The 19,322-nt window shown below is 37.3% G+C and overlaps 1 long non-coding RNA gene across 3 annotated transcripts in view; it reads right to left on the reverse strand.

Moving 5' to 3' along the window:
• Positions 1-257: 257 nt before the first annotated feature.
• Positions 258-19,322, reverse strand: part of LOC147874805 (uncharacterized) — a 180,933-nt gene continuing 161,868 nt past the window's right edge. For 2 of the 3 annotated variants that reach the window (XR_015533630.1, XR_015533631.1), the window contains exons 3-4: positions 1,671-1,786; positions 258-424 (exon numbers count right to left, since the gene is read on the reverse strand). This is a non-coding gene — a long non-coding RNA (uncharacterized LOC147874805). Of the gene's footprint in view, positions 425-1,670; positions 1,787-3,064; positions 3,216-19,322 lie in introns of those variants that run through there. The other variant, XR_015533629.1, reaches the window with a different exon arrangement.

Consider the following 19,322-nt stretch of genomic DNA (forward strand, 5'->3'; position numbering starts at 1 on the left):
AGTACAGTCAACATAACTAAAACCAAATAATGAAAGATGGACTTCTGTACTGATCACCCGCATGCCTTTAACTAAATTACGCTCGGCAAAATGCAAACTGTAAAGTTTTCTGTACACTGAACTCTGAGAATCTTATTGAAATTACAGAAATTCTGTGAAGCATAACCCTTCTTGAGTAGCTTATAGTTGCTCAGCATTTATGAAGCCACAATTTTTATCACATGATCTCACCATTAGACCTTGACTCTGGCCCTGAGCCCTTTCAATCCAACCCACAAACGCACGTTCTATGTATGAAGGTCCACTTTAATATCATCCTCCCATTTACGTCCAGGTGTCCCAAGAGGTCTTGTCCCTTAATATTTGAGACAATTTTGTACAAAATTATCATTTTTCCATCAGTGTTTCCATCGGTCTCATCGTCCTAGAATTGATCACCATAAATAAACTGGGTGCTTAAAAATAATGAAGCTAATCGTTACGTGTATGTATCCGCCTTTACTTTGCATACATAAGTAACACACACATATATACACATATAAATATTCAAGATGCATATAAAGTTCAGTTAACTCCTTAGGTAGAGCATTATGGGAATTTCTGTATTAGTTAGGCCTATATCAGTATGGGAGAAGAACTATTATGAAACCTTGTTTGATAGTTATTATAAATTTCAGACGTAGTCTTCCCTTTGTACGATCTTGAGTGATCTCACGTAAACATTATTAGTCATCTTAATGTAATATTCAGTTCGGTCTGTCATTTCATTATTTACAACACAACACTCACTTACCTATACCATACAAAGAAGCAACAAATATATAATAAATACATCTATCTCAGACACAAAAATATAGAACGCAAAGGGAATATGCACGAATTATGTATATGCACACGTACAAAGAAAAATATAGGTCCATATATTAGAGTATCGACAGTAGAATACTAGTAAAAATTACACCATTCTGAGGAGATACTACGTACATCTGTCAAAACATATACAAGTAAGTCTTGCATAATGATGTAGCTGCAATATTCCGTAACACACTGACGTGGATCGCCAGCCATTTACATGCAAATAATCGGACCCTATAAACCAAAGGCCGATGGCCAAGCCGAGCTTTGTAAATATACAAATAACCCTTACCCTCCAAAAGGCTCATCTCGCTACTCAACCTCCTTTAAGTTCAATTAAAGGCGAGGAATTTCGTGACCTGATAAGCAAGTATTAGTTTCTCAAGAAGGACTTTGATCTATGGAGAAAGTTAGTTAATATATCAACTCTGGCAAAAACGAGACGGTCAGTTGGAAAGTTTGGAAACTTAGGAGATTAAGATAGACTCCCACGGAAGCAGGAGACGAGAAGGAATTGGAATGTGTCCGTATTATTCTCAAATATGCCGAATTTTGTTAACATAAGTTGGCTAGATATAACATTTCAATTGTCACATTAAATACATTCTCTTGACATCATGACTTACGAAGTAGTGCAGGTAACATGTAATTCCCACCTTCATTTTCAATTCAATTCTATTTTAATAGCCTTTCCTTTTGAATCACCACTTCTGAGGAAAAGTAACGGAAAATTACTTGCCTCTTAAGAGTATAAGAATGGTATAAAAATTAGTGTACAGAAGAGAAAATCTAGTGTTTTATAACACAAAACCTACCTTCCACTGTACCACGTTGTTATGATGCACCAATTTCATCCCACAAAATTCCTGTTCAGTGTCGTGTTCAGTCCCCTGTTCGTTGTTAATGATTGTGGTTTCAGATATTTGAAACGCTGGAAATAAAAGAAATACAATTATTATGTTTGACTGAAACTTTTAACCCTATAAAAATTAACCACATGACTAACGTACAATAAGACAAAATAAAAATATTGGAAAAATATTACAAAAATATTGTGAATATCGCGATCGACTACAATATTCACAAAGGATATTAGTAGTGCCGAAATATTTTTAGTATTCACTCGATTGTCACAGCCCTGATGATGGAAGCTGCAAGATCCTCTGAAACGTTGGTCACCTTCTACCAGACTACATGTCATACAACCCAGAAGTCACCGCCGTGATAACACTACTTAATAATAATAATAATATATCTTTGTTTTATTTCAAAGTTAAATCTCCGTAGCAAGAATTAATTACCACACTACACAGATCAGTCCTGTTACTAATCTGCCAGACGTCATCTATGGACAGTTCTTCTGAAAGAAATGGAAATGTCGATGTTTAGGAAGAACGTAGGAATTCCGCCACAAAGCCATCAAATACTGACTACGGAACTACTTCATTAATTAGGTTCAATACGTTTCAGTACCAAATGCCGCCAAGCCCCTAACTTCTGAAATCTGCTGTTGGTATAACAATGTCTGCCCCGATTGACTGTCCAAGTGCTCCGTTTATGCAATGCGGAAAAAACTGAAACTAAGGTCTGACGGTGACGACTCTGGTAGCAATAAATGCAAATGACGCTATGATAGCACCTATAATGGGGTGCAAAGGAGTCTGGCGGGGTCTGAAATCTGGCAAACGGCTTTGTGTTGATGTTCGGCAATAGTCTGGCTTTTCATTTCTCCGTGTACCTGTACACGTCCATTCCGTGGCTTTATATAGGTCATTTCTAATTCTGTTTTTACCTTTCTATTTCACTTATATTTAGTAATAGAACATGAGTCATTATTTTTTGTTGATGGATAGAAAAGTCATAACAATTAACGTTTATTTAGAATGTAAAAATTTGAGTTGCGGCAAGAAGAGAAGCCCATTTCCTGTTTATGCAGGGTTTTAATTCTGTTCACTGGTGGAAAATACAAACACGAGATCCACTTCAATAAAAATGGTAAACAAATCAGAACCACGAGCAGTTAGACTTGGAACACTCCAGCCCCACGCATGAGCGGAGAGGAAGGAATGCGAACTGACTTGTGTTTACAAAACCGAGCAGGCAAGACACATGTAATAATTCACGTTGAAAGAGAGCAGATGGAACGGACTGTTGATCAAACATGTTATCAGTTATGACAAGTACGACAGAAATATATTTGCCTACTTACTCTGTCTTGACAGTAAGTACATAACGCTATAAATTTCTTCGTGTTGAATGGAAGATGTTCTAATGCTGTCTTCTGCAATTATCTATTTTTAATCAACTTTGTTAGATGTGTCACCTTACTAACTTTCGCTTTATGTCTCTATTTATTTTAACCGACGATGGCGGCCGACTGGTTAGCATTTCTGCTTTATATTCCAGAGATCCCAGATTCATATTTCGGTTCGCAAACAGGTTATTCTGACCGATGATTACGATGTTTTGTTTCTACATTCCATTCAGGGAAATCATGGGTTATTACCTTAAATTAGTCTAACATCGCTTCTTTCCATATCATTTAAAAATTCGTTTCTGTTAAAAATTATATAATTCTACGTTATGTGGCCCGAGCTACAAAGACGTATTTTGACCACCTCTAACGAAATGCGGAACGACTCGTTGCCTTGTTCCAACTGAAAAATCGGCAGGTCTGAGTCAGTACGTCTGGTTTTCTTTCTTCCTGTCCAAGTTGTGCAGTAGCAGTTTCGAATCTTGATTGACTGCCTGAACACTTTCATGATTTCACTCAATTCCTCTTGGAAAAGTACATCTGTATCTGTCATTTTCATTTTCCTCGCTAATTAACCACTACTAGTCGACTTTAACATCTGTACATTAAACATTTGTACTCAGTCAGAAGTAATCAAATGGAACAATGCGCATGTATATTGCTTAGTCACATATAACAGCGGCTTTTTAGTCGCACAACAAAAGCTTTGTATCTCCACGTGAAGGTAACTGCGTTCGTCTCGGTTTGCAACAATGTACCATTATTACGTTAGGCATTGTCCATCAACTGAGGGATATTTGATATAGACGACATTCCCTAAGTTGCTTCTACTGTCGTATTCAGGACACAGGAATGCTTAAATTGATCAGGCGTACACAGAAGGTTATTTTGTATCTCGTAGTATAAGGAGCCATGGGCTATGCTTCGTTCGCTTGAGACCTGTTCTGTTGTACTCATGAATACCGACTGCGAGAGACGTTGTTTCCTTCTTTATGGATGATTTGTGTCTTATCCCATTGTATTCGGATGCTTCTCATTCCAGGAGTGTTCTTCCACTTTGGACGTGGCTGTTTATCCCATGTTTGGTGATTCAGGTCTTAAGTAATCTCAGCGGTGCCGAAGCTGCACCCAGCGAGAGGCTCCCAGCAGCGTCGAGAACACGTTTCTGCAGTAGAGGGTTATAGAAGTCATTCTGAAATGTGGACTAACAGATAACAGATAATACACATTAAGTATCTTGCCGTTAGTTCCGTAGGAAGATATGTAAAATATGAGGAAACGAGACGAAACGAAAGAGGAATACGTTGTAATAATTCAGCGGCTTAGACATTTCATCATCTCACTTACCTGCCTGGTGTACCAGTGTCATCTAATATTATCGTAGAATCGAGCTCCGCCTTGCGCCCCCTCCCATTTTTATAAATTTCGAGTTACAACTCTAAATAGGCTACACTTGGGCAAGAACGAACCAAGTCTCACCTAAGAGATACGCATGTTTGCCGACGCTGTAGCAAATTCAATAGTCAGAGTCGAATGAAATGCTATTGTTCGGTGACTTGGTAAAAACTGGAGAAGAAATGCGTGCGAGCTGCTGCTAGTTGCTAAAACGGGATCAGACTGCAAGGTCTACGCCAACGAAGGGTAATTTTAAGCGGTCGTTGTTTGTTCAGAGCACGCTGTATGTGGTTAAAAAATAACGTGAAAATAGTAATACAATGAAACAACAGTAGTTTGTTTTTTACGTTTTCATGGCGACGAGTATGAAGACGACTAGCTGTCTCTTGGAATGTTGCGTCATGCAGTCTGGTAGACGTACATCGCTGAACACTTATTGTCGTTTTATGTATTTCATTACAATAATATTAGAGGCTCCCATTAGTGAATTTATTTAGTCAGAAAGTACCTAGAGGGGGCAGGGCAGCCTAGTGAAAACGAAACACTGCCATCGTCACAGGAAAAAATGTAATGGATGTAACCTACAACCAAGTGCAGTAAAATTACTTTCATCTCGAAGTCGGCTGCGAGCGAAATACCGCTCACATAACAAGGCAATTTAATAGGACACTTTTCCTTCTGAGACGTGTACGCCACGTCCCATATTTCACTAAACTGCTCACCTCGGTATCTCAAAGCATTGTAAGGAAATTGCATCCTCATACCTATCCCTTGCAGACATCATTTATTTCTCATAGAGCTATAAAACCAGAGCGTTATAATCCACACAGCACAAAACTTGAGGCTCCTGAATATAATAACAATTATTTTTCATTTCTGCTAAGAGAATGGACTTAGAGACGGATAACAATAGACATAAAAAGTGAAAAGGGGAAGAATAATATGACAAAGAACAAGCGTAAATTGCCTCAAGACAGGCATGCCTCTTCCCCTCACATCTATCTCGATTCAATTAGGCCCGTAAGTGGCCCCTAAAGTGAGTGACACATATTACAATGCTCTTATAATAGTAGTGCCATAAATCATGTTTTCATCAAAAACTGTCATAACATAACTTACACGTGAAATTCAAGTAGGCTCTTGCCTATAATGGCCTTTACTGAATTTGAGTGAATAAAACGTTCCCCTCACATCGTGAGGCACGTACATCAAAAGTGTCATATAACTATAACCAAAATCTGTCGAAATATTAAGAAATAAGCCAATAAGTGAAAATAAACTTAGACCTAGAAATGAAGTGTTCTTAAAATAAACCAAACTATAAATGTACTTCAAAGTGGGAAACATTTTTATGTTTAAAACTTTAGAGGATAATCTGCTGCCATGATATAGCACACTGCCTATCGATTATTGTCTGTTGCTTCGGTTTAAATCCTGCCTTAACACTCTTTTAATTGGGGACGGTAACAGGAACCATAAAATGTTCCAGGAACAGAATGCTGTCATCCCTTCTAATAACCGTGGCGTACACGAAGGACGATATATAATGGTGTAATATGACCAGAAATTTCCTGTTTACGGTGCTTATGAATTCTGTGGCATGGCATGGTGTCAGTGCCATCAAATTTCTTGATCCCTCTGGTCAAAGTGGTATTAACGTTTGCTGTGGAGGCTAAAGCCCAGTAATATCTCAAAATTAGTAGTTGGTTATTAATAATAATTCCTGATCAGTTTCAACGATTTCAACTATAAATTTACCTTCCCACTTCAACAGCACGGTGCAGCAGGATTAGACCGCGTAGGTTTTCAATACGAATTTTCCTACTGCTCTGAAAGTTTCTAAGATGATTGATACATTGTCTTAATATTATATTGAGCATTGCACATTAGAGGTACATTTATTACAGCCTTCATGACGGTCCGATAATTGGCCCTATTCTCGTCTTCAGAAGATTAACTGTAGTTGAACTGCCAGATTTTTATATTTTTTTAATATTAAACATAATACTCAAGATCGAAGCTTTAATTCTGGACACGTACGGTAATTATTATACCACCGGATATGCCAGGAATTTCTACAAATCATCTAAAGATTCCAATACGTCGTGAATATCAGGCAAGAGAGAGTGCGCAACAAAACATTGGTGCATTCTCAATACTGAAATATAGGCACCATACGTCACCATGCCAATTTTTGGCTTACTATCAAAGATATGTGAACTACAAACAACGTGCCAAAATATTTGGAATCATTGATGTTGCTTTTCTATCTTCACAAACTATCGTCTTCATAACAGTTACAGAGTTTTAATCAGTAGGTTTATATCAGTTTAATAACCCTCAAGACCAAAATATTGAATAGCGCCAATTTTTATTAAACTCACAGGTCTGTGTTGGCAGGAATGACATTGATATTGATACTGTTTAAGTCTAACGATCTAACTCCTACAGAATGTGATAGTCGCTCAGCTGACAATGATATTCCTTGCCACTTATGGAACCATAAGTTCCATTATTCTGTTTACAAGAGTCCGCCAACGGTCCCTAATTGAGTACGCCTTATCATGGAGGCATTAAACAACTCTGAAACGTCGTTACGCTATTGAACTACATGGCACAACATCTAAAAACACAATCATCTTCAAGTCTCCCAAGATCTCACTCAAGAGTTAATAAAGTCGTAAAAGAACCGAATTTGGAAGACTGTGTAAGTGCCAGCCTCAAGTCAAAACATCGGTATTTGTCTCTAATCCGGGGGAATAAAATGGCCTCACGAAGCCTTGTATCATAGTTGTTGTTTATTTAACACCGCAGTTGCCACAAAATCCTGTCGTTTGCTTTTTGTATTTGCGTAAAATAAACTTATCACTTTGTCCGCATGAGAAGTGGATACAATGTATGGCAATGAAGCTGTAGTTCCCGAGGGGGTCCTAAACGAAATATTTACAGCCATTATTTTAATCCAGTGTTGTGCACCTGGTCTCTGTTCAGTGTACAGTCAACGGGAGAAAAAAGAGAGAAGAGGGAAGCCAGGATTAAAAACAACACAACAGGATAACTTCCACAAACGGCAAAGGACTGTCTACCCAACAAAGAAAATCTTGTTTTAGGGTCCTTTTTTCCCCCTTTTACCTGCCTCTTCACACCATGCTCCAAATTACCAAGAGTGATGTAAAATTTCTCTTGTAAGATAACGTGAGTTATTCAGATCTACTTTTATTAACAGGAAATTTTTATGAGAAAATTACTGCAATTGTGTGCTGTAAATTGTCGTCATATTTGAAAGATAACTACCAGGGGTTGGAATAAAAAGTTGAAAACTAAACAAGGATGGAAAATCATATAACACGTTTACCACACAACACTTTCGCAGAGTGAAAGAAAAGGATGTAATCCATAATTTGATTCACTCAGCATTGTTCAGAGACGTAATACATTTCAGAAGGGTAGGCCTTCTTGAAAGAACTACTGATGTATATTTTCATGTAAGATTTGAGGTTTTCACAGCGCAACAACCCAGAAGATAGAAATCTTCGTATATTTTCATGTTCATAATTGCTCCCTAAGATACATCTGAATGTCGGCCAGTCAACTTATCGGTTTCCAAAGTGAACGTATTGAAAGAGGATTCTCCACTAAAATCCATTCCTGGTTTCTGCCATTAGAACAAATGCCCAGACCATTTCACCGCCTTAACAATTCTCGCTGATCTCTGCATAAACCACCAAGTTCTTTATTATGACCTGTTCTAATTTCTTCACTTCATCCTTCTACGCCCACATAGCTTCATGATCGCATTGTTCTCAAACGCTTAAAATCTATGCTCTTCCCTCTTAAAACTGAATGTGTGCTTCGTGTTACCCTTATATCTTTAATGAACACATTCTTTTAAAAAGTTGTCTTAAAATGTGGTACATTTTTCAAGGACTTATTAGCACATGAAACCGCAGAATAACCACGTTCAACGGCAACAGGACTAGTAACTTTAGACTTCGTATTATTTTACAACCGATACCAACGGCAAAAAATTTATAACACATTTTCCTACTAAATTTTGTATGCATTTCTTATTTACTCTATGCATGCTATATGCCGCACTCATCTCAACCTACTGCCGGTGATCACACTAATAATACTAAGTGAAAAGTACACGTTATGAATCTCCTTTTAATTTGCACCTACATTAATGCACACGATGAGCATAACTTCTTAAAATTAAATTAATTCAACATCATAACAGATGTGTTTTAAAATATCACCGTATGAAGGAAAATTAGATTATAAATTTTAATTGTTTAGTGGCTGTTTAAAACAAAGAATATAATTACCGCTATGTTATGATCACGAATCAAGTTTCATCACGTAACACATAATACACTTTGTCGCTTTTTATTTTAACATATTTCACGCTCATATCACATTTTAAAGGCGCGAGAACCTCAAATCTCGTTTAGACTGAAAGTGCTTGAAAACAGAGCGCCGAGGAGAATATCTTGACCTCAGTGAGAGAAAGTAACAGAAGGATGGAGGAAGTGGAATGATGTGCCACCTGTATAATTTGTCATGTTCAACAAATTTTAGAGCTGTGGGGAATGTAGTAGGCATGGGAGATATGAGAAATGCATACAAAAATTGTAGTCATAAACTTTAAAGGAAGAAACTACTTTGGGGAGCCATGCGTGGACTCAGTGTAATATTAAGATGGACATTCATATTTAAAATAGCCTACTAGGGTGTGAGAACGAACATCAGATTCACTTGCCTCATATGTGGTGTATTTTAGGGTTCCTAAGAATGCTTTTCTACTTATTCTATTAACATGGGCATACTTACGTTATTTTTTGTGATAAGTTGTCATATATATTTTAAAAAATTGTTCGCATTGACCACCAGCTATAGTTATTACACCTGAAGAATTCGCCAGGTCACCATATAATATTTTCAGTTCTCCAAAATATAGATCCAAATAACATTAAAAATATCAACAGATAAAATCACCAAACCGTACATCTAATGCAAAATCAAATGGTAATAGAGCCCTAGTGTTCTTCTTCCCTCATAAATATGCATGGCCACCCATTGCGAATTGTTGCTGACAGGTTATTAAAATGTACAAATGCCGGGTGCCCTCCAACAGCATGCTATGCATACCGAGTTTTGCGAGAACTCGTTTGTTACTGTATATTACTGATGTCCATATCTAAGTATTAGGAAATAGCTTCCAAATGCGTGCGTAAGTTTTATTTATGAGTATTAATATGTTTCTAGAATGTTCCGTACCAAAATAACATTAATTATTTTATCGTTTAAAACTAACAAACATGAAAATGCAGATCCGATAGTAGGAATCTCCATGTGTCATCATTAGATGACATCAGTTTGGGCTCATATTCTGAGCACACAAAGAAAGTTAAAGATGAAACGTTAAGAGTACAAAGTTTTATGCACACAACATCATCTACTCGTTTATTACTTTAGCATACGATTCAGTTCTCTGAAAGTAAAAGTTTTACACTCTTTGATCAAGTGAATACAGAACATTTTAGGGCACATTTTATAACTTCGTACTTATATGTTGCCTATATTTTCCAATTAGTGTCACATGCCTATACATAACAGGACTCTTTACTTAAAACTGTATCTCAGTGTTTCATCTCTTTTATTTATCTAATTTTTCAGAAGAGAAATATTTCTGTTTACGAAGTACATTTTACAACAACAAAAGTTACAGGCATGTGCGAAGGACTGTTGCTAGACGTCTTTCCCACCACAGCATTATTATTAATCAATAAGCAAAATATTGCTGAGAATATTAAAGAGTTTATGCAAGAATCCAGTTATACACTTCTTAATACAGATACATTAAACGTGTTAAATACATTGTGTTCTTCACTATGTACAGGCAGATAGCAATCAAGGGTGTCAGATCGTTAATGGAGTCGCCTGTTACAATGTACGTCCCCGGCCCACAGTGGATTCTCTTGTTATATGTACACTATTCTCCCTCGGCGTCTTCACTCAGAGGCTTCTGAGACTTGAAACGTGGGTGACGAGAAAATTAATTAATCCATTATTTCCAGGAACGCGATTCGCTGAAATGTTCTGGGCTTGACAGCTCAATCTAATTTATATCTATATTACATTTGATTCACACATCCTAGCAACAATATTTTTCATGTTTACAAAAATATTTACTTGTATTTTTGCCTGTTCTATGATAATTTGAAGATTATGATCGGGTGAAAATGTGTCACAAATTCTGGAATGAACCACTGGAAAGTTCGCAATTTTTTTGTTACATATTCGTTCTGCCGTATTCCTCGTCAACAGTAACAAAGTTTCTGCTTCCAGGTATTTTAAGAATGTCTGCTGATTTTTCTTACTCAGTAAAACATGACGAAGTGAAAAGTTTACAAAAATATGGCATTTTAAAAATCTAGATAAAATATATGTACAAAACGGACTGATCCTGATTCCACGGGAAACTGTTACACCAACACAGCATAAATGTTGAATAAGGCAAGGATTTAAGAAATGTTTCATCATAATACGTTACAGGCCTACTCTGAAAGGAATGATTAATTCAAAAGTCCAATTATTGGAGATAAGTACAGCACGCGCGTTCTTTTGCTTTCGGAAACTTGTGCAGAAGTGAACCAATGCCTTTACAGTTAGAGAATTCCTGCTGGAATAAAATTAGATACCATTACACATGTTAGGGGTTATTTCAGTTAATAATATCGTCAACAAATGTGCGAATTACTGGAAGTTGACTGCACTTCGTGGTACACAAACCAATTTACAATTCATGAACATGAGAACAACGTTCTGCAGCAATTAGCTCACATCAAACCAATACACAAACAGCAAGAAGGGGGAGTCGTATGAACACGGAACGCTCTGCTATTTAATCGCTGAGCGGGCAAATGGAGAACAATTGCTCATCCATATGATCAATAGTCGGATCACTGATCTCTAAAACCTTCATCAAAATATTTCTTTTGTTCTAAGTTTACCGAGTAAATGAAATTTAGTAGGTAGAACCGTGTAAAACAAACTCATTAATTTCTGAAATCCAAAACATGCATTGCCATAACGCTGTTTTTCTGTGGTTTGATGCCGTGTATACTCGTAGATACAGCACTTACCAACATTTCAGTTATAGAAACTGTTTCCATCATCAGGGCGGAAAGTGGCTGTGCAGGGAAGTGGGGGCAGATGGATAAAAGTGTGGAGGAATTGGCCTATCAGGGTCGAGGAATGAGCAACAACGTCGTCCTCATCATCTTGGGAGAATCACATATCACATGTAACCCCATACGTATTATTTTATTATTTCGCATGCTTGTAAGCCTTTGTACGAGGATATGTATGAATGTAATCATGAAAGCACGACAGTATGACAGCTGATAAAAAAGAACCAGAATTTAAAAAACCCATCACAAGCCGAATGATCGATTACTAAATACTAACTGCACTGCATACGATCATAAATTGATTTACTACAAACTTTTAGAAACTATTCCAAAGACAAGTTTTAGATACTGAGACATCTATTTTTAATCATACAGCAATGGTTTATATGATTGATTTCTCTGAAAACTCTACGAAGTTCAAATATAAGGTATGGATTATTTTGGACGAATATGAATCAATATTTTATTAGCTCAAATACTTTGTTCCTATTCACCCAGTACCAAATATGTAAATCGGTATTTGTGTGGATAGAACAAGCGGACGGAAGACAGTTCTCCTCATTACGCTATTATTTTATTAAAAACGGCTAAACAAATGCTGCTTGTATATACCTTAGCAATTGCGACCCACGTACTAAGCTGATAAAGCGTGGTATTGTCTGCTTACCTCCACATTCTTTTCCGATGAAGGCTGTATAATTTCTGACGTTATTTGAATCGGAATGCACATCATTCCTGTCACAACACACACACACCTTTCCTTTCAAAACTATTTCTCTTTCCGGAAAATTTAATCACAAATGCGCGCCATAACCACGAAACATAACACAGCTGATGACGGCGGAAGGTCGATCACCTTCACTTCGGATATTCGAGATATATTTCTGAGATCCTGCCATCTGGAAGCAAAGTAACGAACTCGCACAGATAAAGAATCACGCCTACTTAACGCACACATACTGCGATTGCGTCACTGGAAAGCTACAGACTATTTTAAACCCTCGGTGCTGGAAACGAAGTACATAACCAAAAGAAATGCCCTTGACTGAGTGGTGGAGATTTTATGCTGACGCTGCAGTCGATGCAGTGCCACATAAAGTAAAACTGATAACGCATTTTAATGCCATCAATACTCGGAGGCGAGACACCATTCATATTCCAGCCACTTACCCAAGGGCAAAAGAGACCCATAAACACTGGATACGAGCCTGGACAGGCCCAGCTGGCGGTAAGGACGTTGTGGAGGAGAGAAAACTCAAAATCTCACGGGTATCAAACGCTTGTCGTCAATACCGTATACAGCCGCAAAAATGAGCTATTCTGCCTCAACTGTTCTTTGGTGCGGTAAACTGCCCTCATATTAAACTGACTAATTCTTAGACTGGCCCAAAGCAAATACGCTGTTCGAAATACAATACAACCCACGCCATTAGCAGTACACCAAACCTATGTGGGGGACGGGTGAGGAAATACAACAGAATTTCAGAAGCAATAAGCCAATAAAGAAACATGGTAGGTTATCTTGAAATTACTGAGATATGAATCGAGCTGAACTTACTAGAGATTACGCCTAGCGACAGCCCGTTACATGAATATTTGGATTATATAAAAAAACAGGGAAATTTTATCACCTGTTTATTTGTTAAATACTACATAAAGACCGATTACGGTGAACATAACATGTCTTACATCTTATATTCAACTTGTAATTCTTCACTCCAAGGATTATAACGACAATAACGTACTTAATAATAATATTAGAAATACACGTAGCTATATTTACAGCGACATAAACTGCACATACTTGTTACTTGTTTGCACAAACAAAATTTTAATCCAGCGCCAGCTTGTGGGCTACTGTTTTGTGTAAAACATGAAATCTGGATTAGTTTGAAGTAAACTACAATATAGGTTTCAAGTTTTGTTTTTCAATTATTCCCTATTATTACAGACTTTTATGCAAATAGAAATTAATCTGTGTAACTAATGCGATTCCAAACTCATGCATGTACGTACCCAAACACGAATGTCTCATTTCATGTATATACAAATATTTATACCTCGTTTACAAGCGTAGTTAACGATTGAATTATAAAGTAGCTACAAATTGAATGAACTATTTCCCAATAACTACTGTGATGAGAACGTTTTGTTAGGAATTGTAATTAATTAAATGTAACAATTCCCCAACCCAAGCTACTACAACTACTACTAGCTTGTAAAGGTATAAACCGTTTTCTTTATTAATGTATATCAATCTATCGACTTATTTACGATTGATTAGTAGGATATTTAAGAACACTTTCTCAACTGCATAAGTTATACGTCCTTACTCGTAAATCGTAGGGTGAGTGTGAATGAAAATTTGAAAATTACGTTTTCGGAATCGGTCCTCCACCATCTATTTAAAGTACTACCCCAGCATTTGCTGGTGTGGGAAAAGGATTCTCTGTTAGTTCTCTTCCTACCACATTTTCCTTTGGCCAATACCCGTTTACCCTTATTCCTTTTATCCCCACAAAAGACTTTTTTATTTTCACCCTTTTCAGTCTCTCGGCTGAGATGATGCTTCGCCCGGAAACGTTAGAAACCTCACACAAGATTACATTGCGCCACAACCCAGAATTCCACAATCGTAAATTTCACGATAGCTTCACATCTCAGTAATATATCAAGTTTTTCCAATGTTTAAAAATACAAGAGCTTAACAAAAATCCATTCAAAAACGCATTCATATAATACATCGAATTCTCTTCAGAGACATAAAGGTTTGTGGCATCTCGCTTGAAATAAAATCACGTTTTTGCCAAATTTAATTAAAATCAATTTATTTATTAAGCCCCACATATTATTTTTTTATTATTGATGCTACTATAGTTCTATTTATTATTCCTAAGAATACACACGCCCATTTAACAAAAAGAGACTCCGCAAGACTCTATGAACAAAATGAACATTTCTTGATTAGTTTATTTCAGATAATAAGGCGTATAAATATATACTTGCAGATATTCTGTGTTACAAAATAGTCACCATGGTAGTAATTTGTAAAGGCAAGCTGATTGAAATACGCCTTATTCGCTGACAGAATGTTTTTGCATCTTACAAACCAGACTCTATCTATTTAAAAATAGAAACGTTCTTACGCTGACGTTTAATTTTATAATGGGACAGACAGGTGACAGTTAATTGCAAAATGCAGACGAAACTGAGCCTTCTGCCACTTTACGTGAATTGACAGAAGTCAGTCAGGAATTGTTCATGGCCCGTAGATTTGATAAACGACGGAAATATAATTCAATATATATCACTTCAGTATGACAATACAGACGTACCAAAAAGTTTCTTCGATATTCGCAGGGGTTTATAAATTTTTAATATTTTTATGGCCTTGTCTTTCGCTTTCAGTTTATTTCTTGTTTTAACAGGATACAATTCTTCAAAAATTTATTATTACAATAAAGAAATAAGTAGTAATTTTAGATAGTTAAAATGTGATAAATTCACTGTCAGGCAAAGACTTGAAAGATACTCCAATCAACTATCTTAGGAGTAAAAACTTGTGAAAGTTGTTCCATGTGATCATAAAAATCATTTTGACATTGTCACCACTTTAATAGTGTTAAGCTAGTTACAAATAATCTGTGGCAATAATCAAAGTTCTACTCACTTAAAACTCGAAGTTCAAATAATTTTTCGTTTCTTTAACAAAACGTTTCGTATCTCAACCCGTGCTTCTTACATAAGAAATTTAATTATATGACAACGCACACGAGGCCTTATAAACGTTTATATTTATACGTAGAACGCCCAGTGCCTTCTATATAAGTGTGTCTTGAATTAAGATATAAGGGATGTGGGTACGATTGTGTACGCCGTAAAACCTTCACATCCCATACAAAACTACATGTCTAATATTTCGGTATCAGAACTCAAGAGTTTAACACTGCTAAAATGAAAATCTGCACTTTAGGCCTGAAGATTGACAGTATGATTCCACGAAAAGCTAGTACCCACCTACAAGTCACATGGGTTTTCTACTCAGAAGACCAACATCAACATATTCATCAGGGCGACTCCTTTCCCTGATGATGGAAGCAGACAGGACCTCTGAAATGTTGGTAAACTTCTACCAGACTACACAGCTCAACAGCCCAGAATACAGCCATCTTCAGACTCACCGCCGTGTAAACCTCAAATCCAACCCGGAATCTTACTCTATCGGTTGAAATTACAATTCATGGTCATTGCAATTACGTTATAGAGATGATTTACTGTACAGTGGAATTAAGGACACAGGTTAGAGTCGTTAAATTACCACAGGCTCCTAATGTGATGTAATGTGTTTTGTAATTTCTTTCTGTCTTTTGCACTGCAGATATTAGGCACTTTTGTGCCTAAGATAGAAGAGTCGAATTTTTGTTCGCTTATAATGTAAGTAAAAAATAAAGTCGATTGTTTCTAGGAAATAACCGGTGTTACACTAACGATATTTCACGCGAAGACAAGCTAACTGACAACAACTTTTAAAATTGTGTTAAGAAAATACGTGAACAAAACATAACACACGAGGCAATGTTAAATAGAAGTTAAAGAAACCTACTGCTAAAATTGTAATTTTAAAACAAACCACTAGAGAATGAAATAGTGGCATTACAAACGGATAACTTGGAAGTCAAATTTCTTAATTCCATTTCGTAATAAATGTTGTAACGTACTGGCATGTACATAAAAAACTAAAATGTATCGAATACTTGTAAATAAAATATATTTTAAAGATTTCTGTCTTCTGGGTTGTTGCGCCGTGTAGACTGGTCGATGTTTACCAACGATTCACCACCCTGATGACGGAGGCAGTATGACCTCTGAAACGTTGGTTAACATCGACCAGACTACACAGCACAAAAACCCAGAAGACAGAAATCTTCATACTCATCGCCCTGATGATGGAGGCAGTATGACCTCCGAAACGTTGGTAAACATCGACCAGACTACACAGCGCAACAACCCAGAAGACAGAAATCTTCATACTAACCGCTGTGAAAACACCAAATCTTACAAAATATATTTTGTTGGTTTTATCGTTTCCTTAAAACACAGTTCTGAGGAAAAATTTTCTTCCTAAGAAGAATTCAGAAAGTGAGTAATGTATGACACTATGTAAGGATAACTTCATGTGTGTGTAAATAACAAGGTATATCGCCCACCGCAAAAGCTGTAGATGTGACAAGGATGGGATGGGGAGACAAAGACTGCCATGCCGAACTTTCCAGGAAAACAAAGTCAGAAAACTGAGAAAGGAACAGGACACCATTAAGATAGATCTCAAGGAGGCAATTCATGAAGATTGGAGTTTGAAGAAACTAGTGCAGGACTAGGAGAGTCAGTTTCCGTTTCGCTTCGTTCTTTACGACCACCGAGGTAGTAGGCCAGATCGAAAACGAAGGTTAGGTTAGGACACAGACTTATCAGCCGGAAGTGATTGTCTATTGTGTTCCTTAGCACGGCATTGGCTTGTGAGTCTGATTTGTCTAATGTAATCGACGTCGCTCTCGCAAGGAATTCTGGAGTTGTCAGCATCAAATTGTTCTCTGCTGGTCGAAGTGTGTTGCATGTATTCGACAGGGGGAAATGGATGGACTCAACACCGGCGAGCCGTTGTGGCTCAAACAGTAGCGCCATAAGCAAATAGCTGTTCTTCTTGCTTGCGGTGCATAACAGACACCAAAGGCTGGTCCACCTACAGACTGGCTAAACAAAGAGCCCACCGTCAGCGTGTCAGGAAAAGACAATTCAGATGTGATTTGGCCTGTATGTCTTAACAACACGAAATCGAGCTTTGGAAATGACGACAATGCGTAATAGTCCATTAGCGGATGGGTTTGGAACAGCGCAATTCGGATTTGATTTAGACGACGGCAATGATTTCACCTTGGAAAAGGAAATTATTCAACTGGAAGACGAGATGGGCGAGACTTATGGTACGCATATAAGAGACGACAAATGCATGCAGTATTTGAAAAACCGAGACGCAAATTGAAGGAAAATACCATATTGTCACTTATCTTTAAAATATTATGTGAGGGTGTGAACGAGGTTCACATGTGAGTTGGCAGGTTCTGGATTGTTACGCCGAGCAGTCCGGTAGACGTTTACCGATGTTTCAGAGGAGCTTGCTGATAGGGGCATCTCTGAAAAGCCGGTAAACTTTTACCAGACTACACTATGAAACAACTCAGAAGACAGCCATCTTCTAGATGCACATGCCTCGATAGGAAAATTTTACAATATAAAGAGGTGGGGACGTCTAAGGAGACCTAAAAGAGATGGAAAGATCAGACTTGAGTCGCAACGGAATAGTCCAACCGCTTGAATAAGAAGGTTATATAATAAACTGTTACAATAACAACAGTTGGTATGCTAATTCTGCAAAACACATTGTTTCTAATCTTTCAGTATGCACTTTCTAACATAATATTTTGCGCAAGTTCGTGTATTTTTCTGTTGCATTATGAAAGACTAAGGTTGTCCGTCCATTAGCGACGGCAATAAATTAGTTTTGAACGTAGATAACTGTAGCAAGGTCGCTCACTGTGTGAAGTATGAGGAACCATTATGGAAAGTACAAGTGATATGGGTCTCGGGGAATGGCGCTGATTGACATGTAGTCCTTATCACGCGAAGTAATGCAAGGAAAACAGTCCCGTTGATAAATTGCACCTCATGAAACATGATGGTTTCACTGCGCCCCTTGAATACGTATATATAAAGGGCTTTAACTGAATTTTGCATCTGATTACAAAAGATATTACAATGATTGAAATAAACAAATTTGTTAATCTCGTATAAGTGTTTAATTCGAAGATTTCCGTCTTCTGGGTTATTGTGCCGTGTAGTCTGGTAGATGTTCTTACCAACGTTTCAGAGGTAATACTGCCTCCGTCATCAGGGCGATTCACCGCTGTGAAAACCTCAAATCATACAAGTGTTTAATTTATTTATTATATATTTAACGACGATGACAATAACTCAAATCGAGTAGCTTCGAAAGAAACACGATTCGAGTGTAATGAACTGGGATGGTGCAGAAGGGAGAGGTCGAGAGTTAGAACAAGGGACTAAACCGACACGATTCTGGAGCGATTGAGGGAAACCACAAAGTAACTCAGTCATGATAGAGCGGTTTGCGGCGCGATGTTTCAAATCACACACGGAGCAAGACTGCTAACAACCTTACCGAGACGCTTTTCTTGTAATGGACATCAAACTTTATGGACAAAGTTCGCAAATTCCCAAAAAAGTTATCCAGACAGCGAACAATGTTTTTATATTGTCAACAATTTACAACACAAATCGTTTCAACTGTAATTTTCTTTGCGTGGATCTAGGCCTATTTTCACAACTGTTTCTAATCTTGACACCAGTTTAATGCATAAAGAGATCCCTATGCGATGTCGTGGTGGTAAATAACAGAAAACACGAGTTTGTATTAGTGTTAGCCTAACAAGAGAAATTATTTATCCTTTAGCTAAAACTTTGTAAAACAGGTGGGCTTCAAATATTCTTCAGGCCTGCATTCTGATAGTTTATTTACATAATCTCAACTAACACGGGTTCCTAAA

This window comes from Zootermopsis nevadensis, unplaced genomic scaffold (assembly GCF_977971745.1).
Source record: "Zootermopsis nevadensis isolate Lab colony 2312 unplaced genomic scaffold, Znev_1.0 Znev_ptg000004l, whole genome shotgun sequence".
Classification (NCBI taxonomy): Eukaryota; Metazoa; Arthropoda; class Insecta; order Blattodea; family Termopsidae; genus Zootermopsis; species Zootermopsis nevadensis.